This window comes from Balaenoptera physalus (genome assembly GCF_965194825.1).
Source record: "Balaenoptera physalus genome assembly, chromosome: 20".
NCBI classification, from domain to species: Eukaryota; Metazoa; Chordata; class Mammalia; order Artiodactyla; family Balaenopteridae; genus Balaenoptera; species Balaenoptera physalus.
In genome coordinates, this window is record NC_138901.1 from 10,429,141 (window position 1) to 10,448,067 (window position 18,927).

The 18,927-nt window shown below is 55.3% G+C and overlaps 1 protein-coding gene across 17 annotated transcripts in view; it reads right to left on the reverse strand.

The window, feature by feature from the left end:
* Positions 1-18,927, reverse strand: part of RBFOX3 (RNA binding fox-1 homolog 3) — a 454,119-nt gene that overhangs the window by 349,951 nt on the left and 85,241 nt on the right. For 2 of the 17 annotated variants that reach the window (XM_082443026.1, XM_082443024.1), the window contains exon 2: positions 12,884-13,051. The exons of 14 other annotated variants lie outside the window; for them this stretch is intronic. The gene's annotated coding sequence lies outside the window, so the exon portion shown is untranslated. Of the gene's footprint in view, positions 1-1,021; positions 1,422-12,883; positions 13,052-18,927 lie in introns of those variants that run through there. One more of the 17 variants, XM_082443029.1, reaches the window with a different exon arrangement.

Sequence of the window (18,927 nt, forward strand, 5' to 3'; positions counted from 1 at the left end):
TCCTGAGCAGGGAACACAGACTGAGCGGGGAGGTCAGTCGTCCCGACTCCCTGGCCACTTGGGTCCAGGCAGGCTTTCAACACAGGAGACACTGCCACCACCATCCTGGCCAACCTCTCCTGGGGTTTCACGGTGATTCCTTTGAAAGCCCCTTCTTTTTTTTTTTTTTTTTTAAATTTTTATCGGAGTATAGTTGCTTTACAATGTTGTGTTAGTTTCTACTGTACAGCAAAGTGAATCAGCTATACATATACATATACCCCTTCTTTTTTGGATTTCCTTCCCATTTAGGTCACCACAGAGCACTGAGTAGAGTTCCCTGTGCTATACAGTAGGTTCTCACTAGTTATCTATTTTATACGTAGTATCAATATTGTACATATGTCAATCCCAGTCTCCCAATTCATCCCACCCCGCCTTTAGTTGGAAAGAGAAAGATATCGTATATTGATGCATATACGTGGAATCTGAAAAAATTGGTATAGACGATCTTATTTACAAAGCAGAAATAGAGACACAGACATAGAGAACAAACGTATGAAAGTCCCTTCTGATAAGGGGCAAACAAACTAGTGCCCTTTGCCTAGAAGTGGGCAGAGGGCAGTGAGAGCATCTGTCAACCTCTGGAGCTGTCTGGTCCAACAGAAATATCGTGTGAGCCTCCTGTATAAGCTTACATTTCCTAGTTGCCACATTTTCTAGTTTTAAAACAATTAGAAAGAAACAAGCAAAAGTGATTTTTATGATTTTTTAAATTTAACACAATCTATAGCACAGGGAGATCAGCTCGGTGCTTTGTAAACCCCTAGAGGGGTGGGATAGGGAGGGTGGGAGGGAGACGCAAGACGGAGGAGATATGGGGACATACGTATATGTATGGCTGATTCACTTTGTTATAAAGCAGAAACTAACAAACACCCCATTGTAGAGCAATTATACTCCAATAAAGATGTTAAAAAAAAAAGAAAGAAAATAGTATCATTTCGACATCCATATAAAAATGATCCATGAGAAATTTTACCTTCTCTGTTCTGTGCTGAGTCTTTGAGATCCAATGTGCATTTTCCATGTTCACAACATCTCACCCCCAAACTATCCACAGTTCTGTGTCCAACAGCCCTGTGTGGTTGTGGCCGCCATATTGGATGGTGCCACTCAGGGCTTCCTCCATGTCCTACAGGCACACGACAGAAAAGTGGGACCCACTACGTTTGCAGTGGTCCATCAGGAAAATCTAATGAGAAGAAGCAGGGTCACCCGGTCCTGGGAGCTGACCAGCGGGAAGGACTGTCCTCTGCCTGGCTCCCACAAACTCCTCCCTTCTGCCTGGCTCCCACAAACTCCTCCCCTCTGCCTGGCTCCCACAAACTCCTCCCCTCTGCCTGGCTCCCACAAACTCCTCCCCTCTGCCTGGCTCCCACAAACTCCTCCCCTCTGCCTGGCTCCCACAAACTCCTCCCTTCTGCCTGGCTCCCACAAACTCCTCCCCTCTGCCTGGCTCCCACAAACTCCTCCCTTCTGCCTGGCTCCCACAAACTCCTCCCTTCTGCCTGGCTCCCACAAACTCCTCCCTTCTGCCTGGCTCCCACAGACTCCTCCCCTCTGCCTGGCTCCCACAAACTCCTCCCCCCTGCCTGGCTCCCACAAACTCCTCCCCTCTGCCTGGCTCCCACAAACTGCTCCACGGCCAGCTGTCAGAATGCAAGCTCTCTGAAGGAAGGTGCTGGCCCTGTGGGATCAACAGGGGCTCCTGGGCCAGCACAGGGCGCAAAACCCTTCATCCAGAGCTAGAATCCAGCAGAGGCCTGTGCTCACCTTGACCCCTCATGCACACCCACCTTAGAGACTTCAGACAGGAAAGAGGAAAGGACACGTGTGTGGGTGCCTGGACCCCTCATCTTGAGCTCTTGAGTGCCCTCCCTCGACGGAGCTCCTAGGACTGGGGCCTGAGCAAGGTCATCAGCCCCTCAGGGGCTGCCTGCGTAAGTAAGTGCCCAGTCACTAAAGCTTTGATGTAGGACGTGTACCCCAATCAGAACAGGCAGAGGAGGAAATGAGAGGGAAATATCTGTAACTGAGTCACTTACAGCCTATGTTTAAAAACCAAGGCTTCTCCATTGCCAAGTCAGAGGACAGCCATGGGAGAGGATTCCCTCATATCTAGTGTAGCTCACTTGCTACCCACGTGGTGCATTTTGTTATGACACTGCGTGAGTTTCTGCTGCCATAAATGACCACAAACTGGGTGGCAAAAACCAACAGAAGTCTATTCTCTCACAGAGGAGGCCAGAAGTCCGAAGGCAACTTCACGGGGCTGAAATCAAGGTATGGCAGGGCTGCACTCCCACCAGAGGCTCTAGGGGGGAATCCATCGCCTGCCTTCTCCAGCTTCTGATGGCCTCAAGTGCTCCTTAGCTTTTGGCTGCATCTCTCCAGTCTCTGCCTCTTTTGTCACTCACAGGCCTTCTCTTCTGTTTGTGTCAAATCTCCCTCTGACCCCCTCTTGGAAGGACATCTGGGATTGCATTTAGGGCCCACCTGGATAAAGAAGAATAATCTCCCCATCACAGGATCCTTAAATTAACCACACTGCACAGTCTGGTTTTGTCATACAAAGTAAAATTCACGGATTCTAGGGATTGGGACATGGGTATCTCTCAGGGGCCCATTATTCAGCCAACCACAGATACCATACGACACCAAAACCATACGTCAATAAACATATGCATGTAGGGATCAGGTTAGATTTGAGTAGATTCGATTAGATAGATTCATTCCCTGGTGACAAAGCTGGCCACTTGCCACAGGAAATCATTCTTGGGGAGGTGCCAACTTAGCCTAGCTGGACTAAGGTGCCAACTTAGTCCTTAGCCAGCAAGGTGAAGGATCCCCCCGGCGGGGCAGCTGCAGCTGAACGTCCCCACAGCCCAGGCTCTAAGACCAGGTGGGCAGAGAGGTCCATCGCTCCCTGGGGAGGGCCACCCCAAAGCTGTCCAAGTGGGGCACCACCAAAGTGCTCTATATCATCAGCCATCATCACCACTTCAGGTAAGGGTCTGCAGAAGGCACCGCCCAGGCCCTGCCATATCCCCTCACCCTTAACATATCAGTGGCCAACCCTTCTACTTCCTAGGACCACTCCCAGTACCAACTCTTTATCGATCAGAGTCCAATCAGGAGGCAAAACCACACATTCATTTTTCCTTGAAATTACAGGGGATGCTTCATGTAAAGAATTATTAACTACTACAGGGAATTGAGATAAACGGGGATTGGCTAACAAGAGGGAAAGTGAACTCTAGAAACATGAGATCAGCAGATATGAGGATCTGCCATTACTCCTAGGTCTGAGCTAGAAGAGACTCCAAGGAAGGGGATCCCCCACCCTCACCCCCAGGCCGAGATCCAGACTTTGTGGAGAGGGCACAGCTATGTCCCCCCAAAGAACTGCCAGCCCCTGCCCGGGGGTCTCTGTCTGCCAGGGCCTGAAGGCCTGGAGTCCAGGCATTATGCTTCCTGAGCAGCTTCGAGAAGGAATGGCAGAGGTGAGTGTACACAGACCCCACCTCCTCCCCATGGTGAGAGAGCCCTGGGGGGCATGTTCTCACTGGCCCCCGGAGTCCCAGTGGGATAGGCTCCAGTTGCCCTCGAGGCCGTGGGCTGCCTCTCTCCCTGTCCCCCTCCCCACTCCCCTTCCTCCCCATCACTGCCTGTCCCTGACCACCTTATCTCAGGGTCTGCTCCTGGGAGCCCCCAGGCAGAGACACAGGCACTGCCAGAACACCAGGCAGGCACAGCCAGAAGCAGAGGTGCGCCAGCCTGGAGGTGTCTGGGACGAAGTGGACCCAAGAAGGTGGCTGAACGGGGCAGTGCTGGATTGCTCCGTCGAGTTTATGATGAGCATTTTGACAATGAAACTGATCTGTATCACTGTCATCCGCTAAGTACTGACTAAAGGCTAGCAGAGGTGCTGGATGCTTTACTGGCACGTGTCATTGAACCCACACAACCAAGAGCTTCTGCTGTTGTCCCCATTTTATGGTGGAGGAAACCAAGGCTGAGAGCACCTCCCAGCCAAGGCCGCGCCACTAGCAAGAGGCCGAGGGTGGACTCAAGCCCAGGTGCTCCCCACTCCCCACCCTCATCCAAACCAAACACATGAATGCTTACAGCTGACTTCGTGAAGTTCCCAGGCTGTGGATGAAGATAACCAGAGGAAGCAGGTCTTTGAGGGAAAAAAGAGAAACCCAGACGAGGAATGAGCAAATAGAGACCCCGAGTTCCTGCAGACCAAGAGTGACCCCAAGGTCTCCACTTGGAAGCTGCCTCTCCCCAGAGCGGAGCGGAAGCAGGAGGGAGGAAGCGGCAGGAGGGACCCGAGGATGCCAGTTTCCTGCCCAGCTGGACTGCAGGACCCTTCTGAGGGCGTGGAGAAGGGCTGAGGACTCTCAGCTGTCACTTGGCTCCCGTGATCACTAAATCACGAATCACGGGGACATTGGAGGACCTGCTGCGTGGCCATCTGTCATGGGGCACTGGGAAGCAGAGGCCCGCTGGGCAGGAAGCTGGCTTGGGTGACCTCCACGTCCTGGCCCATCCTTGGGTCCAAGTGCTGTCAAACTTCTCAAGCGGGGACCCAGGCAGCCCCACGTTCCGGCAGCGCTGCCCCAGCCACAGAGCATCTCAGCCTGGTAAACAAAGACCGAATCCCGGACAGTGAGAGAAAGGCTATGTCGAGGGCGGCAAGGATGGAGGGGTTGAGCTGGACCTGCCCCTGGCTCCGTCCTGTTTGTCACAGGTTGGGAAGGTAGGGGTGGGGCAGGGGTGGCATCTGCCAGCTCAGCAAGTCTTGGCAGGACGAAAGCATTAGGTCACAGAGAAGTAGACGAGGAAGGGAGGGTGGAGGAGCACAGAGACCGTTCCCTGTGATGACCATTCTGGATGCTGCCCCGTGAAGGCCCCAGGATGGAGAGCATCTAGAGTCTCTAGGCTTCTCCACTAGCCACGTCATCACTTCACTGCAGTGAAGGGCTGAGTCTGTGACTGGCGTTCTGGGACAGCACTCGCTGTCAAGCAGCTGCCTGAGAAGTTAAAGAAGCCCCCTGTGCCCCCAGAAAATGGTCAGCACCCTTCGGTGGAATCTGAGAGGCGGGAGAGCGGAGGAGCCTGGTCCTGATCGCCTGGCCGTGTGGTGGGGGCCAGGGCGGGGCTGCAGCTCCAGAACCCCACCTCTGTGGAGCCAGGAGGAGGCAAGTGACTGGGGAGCAGCCTGGGGCCTGGGGAGGTGACCTCTCTGCCCTGCCTGCTTCTCGCCCCACGTTTGGAGTCAGACGCTGTCACTTCCAGGCCCTCAGTTCTTATTTCAGACAGGCTGGCCCTATCAGATCCAGCCCTGCTCTCCGACCCTGGGAAGACCCCTTCTCTCAAGGTGCCCCTCAGACAACCCGGGCTGAGGGTGCAGGCGCTGGACCTTTCTAACCCCGCTGTTGTCAGAGCTCCGACACACAGCCACACTGCCGGCCACTCACAGGACCTCCAGACGGGGAAGTGGCAGCTTCCTTCTGATGTCCTCGGGGGCCCCTCCCAGCAGCACCGGCCTGAGGAGGATGGGGCGTGGCCTGGCAGTCCTGACCCGCACGTCACGTGGGCATGCTGGCAAAGGCCCGATCTCAGCCTTGGGGTGAGACAGGGGACAGTCCTGCCAGCCACCCCTCGGTTGTGCAGTCATTCCAGTGGTCAAAATGGATTCAGGGCAAACAGAAGCCCTGCCCCCCTAGACCCAGGGGGAATGCCCCACCCCACGTCTCTGATGGCTCCACCACCCACACACGTGACTCAGGATTACAGTGTGCTCTAAATGGCTGCTTCTTACGCAGCAAAGAGACCCCCTCATGTTGAACCGTAACACACCACTGACTCCACGTCTGGGGTTCAGACGAGACCCTCTACTTGGGGCAAGCATCATCACTGCTTCTCATAAGTTGGCTGTATCCTGCAGCCCCTGGAGGAGACGTTCATGAATATCTTCAGTGCTAACAGAATCTTTCTAGAAGGTTCCAGAGACTTCTCTAACTGACACTCTGCAAAGGGAAGGGGGAGGAATATCTTCTTTCCTTTACAGATGAGAAATGGGAGGCCTGGTGTCAGCACAGCCCCACAGAGCAGGCCAGGAACCCCCCCCCATCCCCCTGAAAGGCAGATTCTACCTGCTCCTGCCCCACCCACTGGGGGCCTGGGAATCCCATCACGGCAATGAGACCAAGCGAGAAAGTCTCAAATTCCAGAGTTTTCCCACCAGGACACCCACCAAACAGCTTTGCTCTAGTTCTTCTCATCAAAGACCTCAGATGGGCCTGAGGAACCCTGGCTGCAGTTACCTTGGAAAAGGATCACGTCCCACCCAGATTTAAACCACGCGGCCGGAGCTTCATGGGACAGGCTTTCAAATTGGCTGGTAACAAGGATACTGGCAGACCTCAGAGGCTACAGTGAAGGCGGGGTGTGTGGATAAGAAGGGGGAGCATGCGGGAGAACCCGGTAGACAGGGGCACTGCAGAGGGCAGACGTCATTAACCCCCAAGGGGACACTCCGCAGCAACCTGGGAGCCTTCTGGGTTGGTGGTGGATTTTATCTGTCATTTACTCATTTTTGCTGGAAAGAGCTCCCACAGCCTGACCACTGGGGTCAATAATGAGAGTGTGTGGGGTGGCAAAAGGGGGCCGCCGTGGGGTGATCACCCAGCTGGGCGGACAGGGGACATCACCACCAAGTCAGTGTCACTGGCTTGTCACACCCTTTCCTGGGCTGGGGCCCCTGACGGGGATTTGGGGGCATCCTGTGCTGGACCCAGACCTCCTCTGCTGCCTCTCCATTGCGGGTCCTTTGGGACGGGAGGGTCACCCTGCCCTGCACGGCCCCTCAGCCATCAGCCCACTTTTTGTCATTCTCCTCAGCTCCCTCCTTTCTCTCCCTGCACCCTTGCCCCTCCTCGCAGTCACCCCACAGCAGCGCTCAGGGCCTCCCTGCTCTGGCTCTGCTGAAGCTGACTGGGGTTTTAATGACTCCACTGGGGTTGAGGCGAGCGCCCCTGCCCTGGCCTCCCAGGCCTATCCTCCCTGCCAACCCATCCTCCCCACCAGCTCCGTCCTCTTTACCGGCCTGCCACCGCGCAGCCCCTTGCCTCACTGCAGAGCACAGGGGCGCCCTGGGTGGCAGTCCCCACCCCGTGTCCCTCCGCTTCTGCGATGCATGCCCAAGTCCTTGACTTTCCCTCAGCATCACAGACACAAAACTCAACACACCCCCGGGTCAAAGGGCCTCCTGTCCTTCCTACCACCTGCTCCGCCTGGCCCCATGCCCCCGGCAGACCCCAAGAGGCCATGCTCAGATTATGAGAATGTTTCTGTTCATTGCAACCCTGGCTCCTTGCCCCAACTGCCCTCGGGTCCCCAAGGGCATTGTGAGCAGCTAGGACCACCAAGAGGCCTGACAGGGCATCGTCCCTGCCACGTCATCAGCAGGAATCCAGGGACCTTCCGCTTCCTTCCCCTCCAGGCCTGCATGATTCCATCATTCCATTCATCTCTCCAGCTCCTCCGGGAACTCTCAAGCCCGAATCCAAGGTTAGGGCCCAGGGCTGGGAGCTCCAGGCAGGGCAGGGAGGCTCCTGATGGGAAGCAGGGTCCCAGCCTGTGCTTCCACTGACCCATGGACTCTGGGCTGGCCACGCCACCCCTTTCTGAGCCTCAGTTTCCTAATTGTCAGGATGGGCCGGCACTAGGGAATCAGCAGAATCCCCTCCATCCTACTGTTGGGCACAAAAGCCTGAAACAAGGAGGCACTGCCAGGTATTTTCTAATAAGCATATATTATTTTTATAATTGGAGAAAAACAAACTTCATGACAGGAGTAAATCACAGCAAAAGCCATAAAATTACCTCCGGGCCCCAAAGGGTGGCATGAATGGCCTCACACGGCTCAGAGAACAGCCAGAAGTCGGCCCTGATGGTCAGCCAGCCAAGTTTCCCACAGGGGGACAAAGCAGCAGAATTGCCTGGTATGGACAGAGGGACCACAGAAAAGTTGCTGAGCTCACCCTGCAGGCAGGACATCCGTGGCCATACCACCGGTGGGCCAGCAGGCCTCCTGGGAGCTTGGCTCCCAACCCGGGCCAGCCGAGCCCCGGCCCTCACTATCCACAGTGCCCCACCTCCTACCCGCTGCCTGTCTGGCAAGCATGCAGGACACTGGGAGGGGCGAGGCGCACAGCCGCTACTGGCAGTCAGCCACCCCAGCCTCAATGACACGCTCATTTCTATGCACTGTCAGCCCCGCCAAATCCCGTGACCTTGGCATTTGGGGGCCACGGGAGAAGGACGTGGTGCGTGCACAGCCCCTCCATCCAACGCATCAATTAACATTCCCTGTGCAAAAGTTGGGGCTGTAATTACAGCAAGTGATTAACAGGCCGAGGTAGCCTGTCTCAGAGGGAGAGATTAACAGCCGAGGTTGGGAGTGCCTGCGCTCACCTCGGAACCACCAGTGCGTCTTAAACAGGGGCCTCGGTGCCCTGGAAGCTGGTGATTAATGGAGGGATGAGAGTGGGGACGTTTCCCTGGCACCCGTCACCGAGCTTTTTGCTCTTGGCGGTCACCGTGCCGGCCAGGTGCGGGAAAAGGGAGGGCAGCCAGGACTTGAGGCAGAGCACCGGAGCCCCAGGGGAGGCGCAGGCCTCGCTCTGCCTTCCCCAGGCTGCAGAGGACCCCGGGGCAGCGGCTTCCCCATGGGGGAGAGGCAGAGGAAGGCCAAGTCCACAGGGCCCACAGACATCAGGAGACTCAGCCCCTTCATCAAACCACGTGGAATCCGTGGCCACCCCTCCCCTCCCCCGCCCCAGGTAACACTCGGGCCTCCTCTAACAGGCAGAGGCTCCTGCCAGGACGGCCGCCATCCCAGCAAGGGTGCCCAAGTCAAGCAGAACGCCTGCTCAGCTGGCCGAGGGAATGGAGGAGCCTGTGGCGGGGGGCACCTCCGAAGGATGGAGGGGAAAGGCGAGGGGGAAGACACCCCCGGCGAACTGGGTGTTTGCAGGTACGTGGATGTGCTGACACCCATGCAGGTGAAATAGCACACGGTGCGTGTGTGTGAGAGAGAGAGAGAGTGTGTGTGTGTGTGTGTGTGTGTGTGTGTGTGTGTGTATGTATGGTGGGCTGACACAGTGCAGCAGGTTACCTATTCTTTCAGGGTTAGACCACCTCCTGTCTCCATGTGAGGTGCTGGGACACAGGCATTGAGGGACCAAGTTCTGCCCAAGAGGCTCTTGGTCTCACAGAGAAGACGGTCATGCCAACTTGAGAAATACCCGAGGGCTCTGAGGATGAGGTCTGCATAGGGAGCCCACAGGCGTCACGGGTCTGACCTGTGGGACAGGGACAGGGGCAGGAGGGGCAAAGGAGAGAGATGACCCTGAGATGAACCATGAATTCAGCTGGGAATTTATCTGTCAGGTGACTGGTGCCAGGCACACATCACCATGGACATGGCCACCGTGGCCAGGCCCCGGTCCTCACCTGGACCCCAGTCCTCACGGTGAGACAGCACAGGCTGCTTGGGTTCACAGGCCAGTGCAGCCACATGCTAGCTGTGTGGCCTCGGGCTCTTCCTGGGCTTCAGTCCCTCTACTGCCCACGGGAACGACAGGAGCTCCCGCCTCTTAGAAGGACACAGCACACGTGCCAGCACCTCGCAAGCTCCCGTGGGGCCAGTGCCCAGCGTGGTTCCCCCCGTGGGTGTGTCCCTTGGTGTCTATCTGGGCACACACCCTAGTGGACCTCTGGGTGGGTCTACCCTGACTGCCCCTCTTTGTCCAGTAACCAGATCACTCCTGTGATTGGCGAATCACTGCTTCCTCTATTCCAACCAAAACATCCTGCCCATCCTCATGGCACTGTGATTGGTCCACGGGTTCACCTGTGACCCCAACCAGACCTTCCCAGACAGTCCCTGGAGTTTTTACTTACTAAAGGGCAGTGGGGAGAGGCCCTCCACTCCCTGGAGTCGCTAGACCTACATGAAGGGCATCCAGACTTGCTGAGGGCATGCCTCTTCCACCTCCAACCTGAACTGAGCAGGGAAGCTGTTGGGACGCAGCCAACACGCAGGGGCCCTCTCCCCCCGCTCAGTCCCCACATCCAGGCACCGGGGGCCAGGCTCACTCGCACACTCCCGACCACATGAGCGGCAGAGGCAGGCATCTGAAACTCGCACCTGGGAGATTTGGGACTGGCACACACAACACACTCAGCAGTCGCCCACGGATGACCATCGCACGTGCAGGCACTGCTAGCACCAGTGTGCGCAGGGCACCTCACGAGCCCCCACAGGGGTAGATTCCACACCCGCCCCACTTCACGGCCCGGGAGGCCACCTTTGCACCGCCATACACATACTCCAGGTGCCCTGAACCAGCCAGGTCCAAGCTGCACCCTCTTCCTTCCAGAAACCCGGCTTCCACTGAGGTGCTTCCACTGAGGACTTAAACCAAGGCCTTCTCCCCTTGACCAGGACTAGCCTTAAGTCCACGGTTCCACGTGCCCACGGCCAAGAACATTTCCCGAGGACAACAGAGAGAGAGCTAGAGCAAGCTCTGGCCGGCCAGGAGTGTCAGCTGCTGCCATGTCAGCCAGTATCCCGGGCACGACAAACGCTCAACACAACAAATGAAGAAAAATGAACTATTTCCATTGCTGAAAACATTCCCATCCCCATAGGGTTTAAGATGCAAAGTAAGAAGGGACAAGTTACCTGCCAGCCATGCCACCCCTCCCCGGGCACCCCCTCCCCTCCCTCAGCTCCCTGCCTTCCCTGGATGGCCCCTCACCCTTTCCCTGTGTGCATCTATCCTGCGCCGCCGAATGCAAGGCCAGGAGGCTGCCCCTGGAGAGATGGCCTTGGCAGTGTGCAGTGGGAATGAGGCAGAAGAGAGTGCTGGTCAAACGTGAGGTGTGGGGACGTGTCCATGCACGCAAGACAGGCAGCCTGCGGTGGGCATTTAATAGAAATCACTCCTGAGGGATGCACCATCCTCACTCTGAACTTCAGGGAGGCATCTCAGTGCAGTGTAAACCTGCCTTCCCCTCTGGTGGCCGCCACTCTCCCCTCCAAGTTCCTGCAAGCGTGGAGGCTGCGTAGACAGATCTGAACACGGACCCCCACCCGTCTTCCCTCCTGTTCTAAGGGAACGCCACCTGAGGACTCACCCCTTCCACCTGGGTTCTGTCTGCAGCACTTCTAAGGCTTTTCCCGTGTGCCAGAAGCTGGGTACAAATTAGGGTTTTCTGCCCCCACAAGCTTGTAATTCTGCCAAGGATGAGAGATGTTGAAATACAGAAGGCAGTAACCTGTTTTGGGAGTGACCAGTCCTTTGCCAGGACTCCCCTCCCCTGCCCCCAGGACCACTGTGAACCCCTGACCAAGGCTGGATGCACCACAGTGTCGCGCTGGGAACCATTGGACCTGTGGCTGCCTCCTGCCACCCCCCAACCAGGGCCTCCATCAGCACCATGCCCCCAGGGGGATTCTCAAGGAGGCAGAGGAGATGGGGCATTGCAGAGCAGTTTTCACGGCTACAGACCGAAGTTTCCAGGCACTGCGGTGTCTTGATTCCATCTGGTAAGGGTGGAGTAAGATGGAGCCACCAGGCAGTGCTGGATAATAGAAACACAACAGGTTTTGGGATCCAGAAGATGTGGTCTTGGGACTTGGTGCTGACCCGTCCAGAGGGACTTGACCAGATCCCTTGATGTCCCTTGACCTTGCTTTCCCCATCTGTAAATGGAGGTACCATCCTCTCTTTATGGGTCTGTTGAGAGGACTAAGTGAAGATGGCCCAGGAAGAGCTGCTTCATGAATATTCATGCCCAGGCCAGAGGGACCGCTAGCTCAAGGCTCTGCTGGAGTCCCAAGTTGGAGGGCATCTACAGAGGGGGCCCGGGGACCTTCTTCTCTGACTGGCAGAGATGACACGGCGGGGAGGAGGGGAATGCTCAGGTAACTTGGATGAGAAGTTTAGATCATCTAGATGGGGCCATGGACTCTGGACCATCCCAAAGCCCACTAGAACAACCATGTCCATCGCCCGTGAAAGGATAAACAAAGTGTGGTCCATCCACACGATAGAATATTATTTAGCCTTAAAAAGGAGTGAAGCACTGACACACGTTACAACATGGATGAACCTTAAAAACATTACCCTAAGTGAAGTAATCCAGACACAAAAGGATAAATATTGTATGATTCCACTTGTATGACATCCCTAGAAGAGGCAAATCCATAGAGACAGAAAGTAGAAGAGAGGTTTACCAGGGGCTGGGGGAGGGGGAATGGGGTGTTATTGGTTAATGGGCAGAGTTTTACTTGGGGACGATGAAAAAGTTCTGGAAGTAGATAGTGGTGATGGTTGCACAACAGTGTGAAGGTCCTTGATGCCACTGATGTGAACACTTAAAAATGGCTCAAATGATACATTTTACGTCATATGTATTTTACTACAATAAATCTCAAAAAAGAGAAAGCAGCATGCCGGACTCTGTAGGGAAAGAGGGGGGTGCAGGAGGGGGTGCAGGAGGGGTCCCCATTCTGCCGGCCAAGCACTCACTAAGTGCTTCAGTTACTGGGCAGAGAGGACCTGTTGTCACCACAGCTCTAACAACCGGCTTCGGAAGAGGGGCAGTGGAAACCCCGCCTGCCCACCCTGGCCTCTCACTGGCTCTAGAGAGGGAGGGTTGGGGAAAAAACCCGCTGTGTTGCTGTACTGCGGGGAGTCACCTTTTCTGAAACATCAACAGTAACATCAGGAAATTTCCACTTCCAAAGACACCTTACCCTGCATCCAGCCTCCCCACCAGCAACTTCAGGAACCCCCTCTGCTGTTCTCAACTCCACACCACACTCCCTGCAGATGGCTGGACTTCTTGAAAGCAGCTGGCCTGCGGTCTGACCAGGAATCAATCCTCCGTGCGGACGGGAGGCCGCCAGAGAAGCCCGACAAACCTCCAATAATTACAAGGAGATAAGACCATCAGGTATAATTAAACAGTGTCCACAGGCAGACCACTCGGCTACAGCTTCTGTCCCCCGCCCCCTCCTCCTTTTCCCCAAGACTGCAAAATAAATTATCCTGTGAAGTCAGCAGAGGTTGAGCTATGGAAACAATTAAACAGAAATTAAAGCTAATTCATTTATACTCCAAGCACAAAGTGGATCATGTAGGTTTTTTTTCTCTCTCTCCTCTTTTCGCCTTGGTGTTAGAGAGGACTATTATGGGAAATTAATCACGAAGCAAAGCAATGAAAGTGATCTATCACTCGCTAAAGTGCACTGACCGACTGTATAAAATCTATTATAGCAGCTGGAAAATGTAGAGGTAATGCTGTTTGGGAGAAGGGAGAGGCCAGGGAAAGAGGGGGTTCCTAGCTGAGGTCCGAGTGATGGCCAGGCCAAGGACCCGCTTCCTCCACGTCGCATTGTGCTGGAAAAAGGTTTGCATCCGAGTCTCACTGGGCTTGTTCAAGGGGTCCCTGAGGCGAGGCTCACACCCACAGAGGAAAAGCATGAGGAGGATCCCCCAAGGCCAGCGGGGCTTGGGCCTAGGGGTCAGAGGGAGAATCTGTGTGAATCTCACCATTTTCCTCAACATAGAAGGGTGGGGCTGTGAGGACAAGCCCCAGGAAGGAGCCCTGCAAGAATCAACCAGGCCTCAGTGTCCCCATCTACAAACTGGGGGTGACGCAGCCTGCCCTGCCCCCTCTCCCAGAACCACGTGAGGATGAAATGAGCAAGTGGGCAGGAAAGTCTTCTGGAAGTATGGAGCGTGGAGATGCCGAGTGGCTGGCGCCAGGCCCAGTAAGCCATGTTCCTGGTTTCCTACTTTCAAGAGAAACAATTTCGAAAAATTGTTTTCCCATCGTGTGGGGGGTGGAGATGGCATAAGTGGAACATTTCCTCCAAACGAAGGGGGGCCCAGGGCTGCTGGGGCAAAGAGCTCAGAAGCGCTGGGAAGGAGGAGGCTGGCCCAGGAGAGGCATCATCTTCAGGATGCTGAGCTCCGGAACTGCTGGGAGAAGACCTGGGGCTGGTGGATCCCCTAAAGCCCTGGGGGCACCAAAACGGATGCTCAGGAGGTAAACGGGGGAGCTCAGGAGTTGGGGGGAAGGCTGAGCTTTGAACTCAGCATAAAAAAGGAAGAGACAAAGGCCGCCTCCACTCTGCTGCTCTCCTGAAGGGCAGACAGCCCTTTTGGCAGATGGGGCTGCCCCTGGGAGCCCACACACCCCACTGCTGCCCCAGGGCTCACTTGCCGAACCAAGGCCTGCTGCCATGCTCTCAGGCAGGTGCCAGAGGACGGCCAGAAGGGGAAAGCAAGGCAGGAGAGAGGAGCCAGGTGATGCGTGAGAAAAGGCACGTCCAGCTATCTCCTAAGCCCTCTCATTCAAGAATGGCCCTGACTTCACAGCCCAGCCTAGAGCCAGGCCCAAGTCACCCAGGATATGCCTGAGGCAAGGCCCTCAGAGAACGGGCAGAGGGGCCAGTCCCCTGGGCTCAGCCCCTCCTCCTTCCCCCTCTGCCGTTCCTGCACACCATCCCCTGTGCTAAGAATGGGGGTGGCCCTCTCTCCCCTGGATCGCCTTCCCTTTACCTCTCCTGTCTGCACTGCCAGAATCATCTTGGGGCCTGTGCAGTAAAGGGTTAGCTTTGCTCCAAAAAAGGTTTGGCCCTTGCCTCTGGTTCCTGGGAGGTCCCCTCTGAGCCCTTGGAAGGTCCTGACTAATAAGTGTCTTTGTTTACCTGGGGGTCTTGGGCAGCCAGATAGTCACACCATGCTGACAGTGTGATTTGGGAAGGGGGCCTGGGGGCCGTGCTGTATCAGTTTGACCTCCTGGGGGGCCACAGACAAAGGTCAGCCACGTGGGTGGTCAGTGATGTCTATGTGATCAGCTCCCAGTGAACACTCTGGACCCCAACGCTCAGGTGAGCATCCCTAGGTGGTGAGCACTGTCAAACATCGTTTTGAAAGGATTGAGGGCCGTCCACACGACTCCACTGGGAGAGGAACCTGGATATTCACCCCTGGTCTCGCCTGGACGCTGCCCTGGGCGCCTCTTCCCACTGCTGACTTTTATTTATTTATTTATTTAAACATCTTTATCGGAGTATAATTGCTTTACAATGGTGTGTTAGTTTCTGCTTTATAACAAAGTGAATCAGCTATACATATACATATATCCCCATATCTCCTCCCTTTTGTGTCTCCCTCCCACCCTCCCTATCCCACCCCTCTAGGAGGTCACAAAGCACCGAGCTGATCTCCCTGTGCTATGTGGCTGCTTCCCACTAGCTATCTATTTCACGTTTGGTAGTGTATATATGGCCACTCTCTCACTTCGTCCCAGCTTACCCTTCCCCCTCCCCGTGTCCTCACCACTGCTGACTTTTATTTGTGTCCTTTCCCTGTGATAGACTGTACTCTTGGGAGTGTAATGGCTTTGCTGAGTTCCTCCAGTGAATCACTGGACCTGGGGGTGGTCTCGGGGTCCCCTGAGCTGTAGCGGTTCACAAGGCATATTAGGAATCATCGTGTCCAACTCTACCCGTGCAGTTGAGGAAAATGAGACTGGGGTTAAGGGAGTTGTCCAAGGTCGTGTAGGGCCATGGGAAGTGGGCTGGGACCGGTGTCCCCTCCCTGGGACAGGGCCTTCCCCCTTCCAGCTTTCATCCTTATCGCCTTCCCCAAGGGAAGGGCTCACTGGGCAGTGTGTCAGCAGACTGAATGAGTGAGAGGGGAAAAGGGGAGATGCGGGTACTAAGGCTGGTCCCCACTGGCCAGAGATGGCTAAGGAGCAGAGTGGCTGCCAAGGTCGTCTGCTTGGCAGCCGAGGGTCGGCACTGGGGACGAGGAGAGTGTTGGGCTGAGATAGGGAGCAGCCTGGAGCCACAGCAAACCAGGCTGCCCTCCACAGTGCACATGCTGGGGCCCCGGGGGCAGGAGGCAGGGATGCTAATTAAAACCCCAGCACATGCTCCCAGGTGCAGACTCACAAGCTCCACATTGCCCTCCCCACCCCTCAGACGCCAGCCCAGCAGCCAGCTTCCCTCTGCCCTGCCCAAAGCAAAGGGACACAGGCCTGAGAGTGACTAATGTCCTCTGCCACTTCAGCCTGGCACCTGGGCTGGGAGGCATCCAGCGTCACAGCACCAAGAGGCCAGCACCTGCCCCTCAGCCTCGGGTGGCCACGTGTGAGGGCGGGATTAATGTTGGGCTCCCCTCCAAGGCTGCAGGAAAGAGCATGGCGGGGCCTCTTCCAGACGGGGCTTCTACTTGATGCATTACTCTGTGTGGGAGGGGGTCCCCACCAGGACCGGCCACATGAGTTGCAGGCCTCAGAACAAAATGAAAATGTGAGGCCCTTGTTCACATTTCAGATAGCAACAGCAGAGCTTTAAATCAAGTGCCAGCCCTTCCGAGCTTGGGACCCTGCACAGCTTTCCAGGTGGCACAGGAACAAAGCTGGTCCTGAGCCACAAATACTGAGCCCACGTGCCACAACTACTGAAGCCCGCGCACCTAGAGCCTGTGCTCCACAGCAAAGAGAAGCCACTGCAATGAGAAGCCCACGCACTGCAAGGAGGAGTAGCCCCCACTCGCCACAACTAGAGAAAGCCCGCGTGCAGCAACGAAGACCCAACGCAGCCAAAAATTAATTAATTAATTAATTTTTTTAAAAAAGAAACGACACAGCAACTCAGTGCACGCACGCGCACACACACACACTCAGAGCCTCCCTCTGACACTCGGGAGACACTGAGCCCAGGTGAGAGTTGGCTGAGATGACAGCACAGCTGACATCGAGGAGCAGCTGTCCCAGAGAGCGCCCAGAGGGCCAATTCCCCAAAAGGTGGGCGAGCAGATGGGCTCAGCCCTCTGGCCCAGGATCTGAGGTCCCAGAGCTAGAAGGTGCCAGGAGACCAGCTAGTCTGACTCCCTCCATTAGCAGATGGGGAAGGAACTGGAGGCTAAAAGAGGCCAAAAAGCTGCCTGGACTTCCCTCCCCAGGAGGTTCTTGGTGGACAGTGGAGGTTCTGCACCAGGACCTTCCTCTCCTTGCAGGTCTGTATTACTAGCCCTGACCCATGACTCAGTAAGAGCAAGGACCTCACAGTTGTGGCCTGTGCTCTGGTTCTGGAGCCCGGCCTGGGGCAGGACACGCTCTTCTGCTTCCAAGATGCTCAGAAAGGGCATGCGGGTGTCCAGGGTGATGGGGCTGGGGAATGGTTGGGCTGGGCAGGGCCTTCCAAGCCTGTGTCCCCGACCCCTGGGGGACACCACATGCGAAAACAGAACTCATTGGCCTCCTGCACCAGAAGCTTAAAAACTACCTCCTAGGGGGAGGGGAGGAGGGACAAATTAGAAGCATGGGATTAACAGATAGAAACTACTGTTCATAAAATAGATAAGCAACAGGATTTACTGTATAGCACAGGGAATTATATTCAATATCTTGTAATAACCTATAATGGAAAGTAATTTGCAAAAAAAATAACTGAATCACCATGCCATACACCTGAAACTAACGCAATACTGTAAATCAACTATGCTTCAATAAAATTTTTTAAAAAAGAACAAAAAACCACCTCCTGGGTCCTTGAGAGCACTTGAGCGCTTGGAGCATAATAGAGTTCTGGGCGAGTGGACGTCAGTTCACGGCATCATTTAATTGCAGCAATTAGAGAACGTAAAAGGACTAAAGCAGCCCCTGCCTCCAGCTCACATGATGAAGTAGAGGCATGGGCACCCAAGAGGCAGAGAACACGGATGGTGGAGCCCACTGTCCATGAGACCAGGCAGGAAAGTGCCTGACCTGGGACCTAAGACGTGAGGGTTGTTAGCGCCTGGAGCTCCTGGTCTGGTTCATCACACAAACATGAGCCCACCACTGCCAATGGCCGGAACTCCCAGCAGGGTGAGCCAGATCCCTCTGCTTCCCCCAGCACCTAGAACAGCACCAGGGACACAGTAGGTGCTCGGTAAATAACTATTGAAAGACTTTAAGGAAAAATGTTGCTTTTCATTTCCCGCCATCACGGCCAAGCCGGAGGCTCTTCCTGAAGTACAGGACCAGGAAGAAAGCCAGCAAGTACCAGGACCAGGACCAGGAACAGGACTCTGTGGTCACAGAGAAAGAGACAGCACAGGCACGTGTAAAATTTGCATAAATACAGAGAGATCCACGTTTATGTTTCGGGTTAGCAGGACGATAGATGAATTCTTTTCTTTCTGATGTTTGGTATTGTTCCATTTTTCTACAATAAGTATAATGTCTTAATAGGAAAAACAATGTAAGAATAAGGGCTTTATTTTTCATGCAGGTACCCTAAACTGGGATGGGGATAAAACAGCTCCGTCGAGTCCGGGATGGGGGCGGGGTGACAGTAAGGCCTCCAGGACTGCAGGTCAGAGCGGCTGGGTTCCAGTTGTGGGGCCGTAATTCGGGATCTGTGAGCCCTGAGCAGGTAACTTCCCCTCTCTGTACTTCTGGTGCCAGGACTGTGGAATGGGCTAAGGCTAGAATCTTCCTCCTGGAACCAGGAGGAGCAAATGGCTAGATAAAGGAAAGGCATGAGCAAAGGGTAGTGAGCAGCCCACAAATGCTGGAACAAGCTCTTGCTGGTCCAGCACAGGAGGGGGTACCAGCGGGGGGCGGGAAGGGGGGTGGGCACAGTGACAGGGAGGAAATAAGAAAAAAACGCAGCCCATGGCAACGGGGTACGCGGTGGTCTGTGTTTAATTAATGTCCAGACACCCCCTTCTCTGGAATCCACCCTCCCTCCTGCCCTGCGGGGTGGCCACGCCATAGACAATGCTGAGTCTC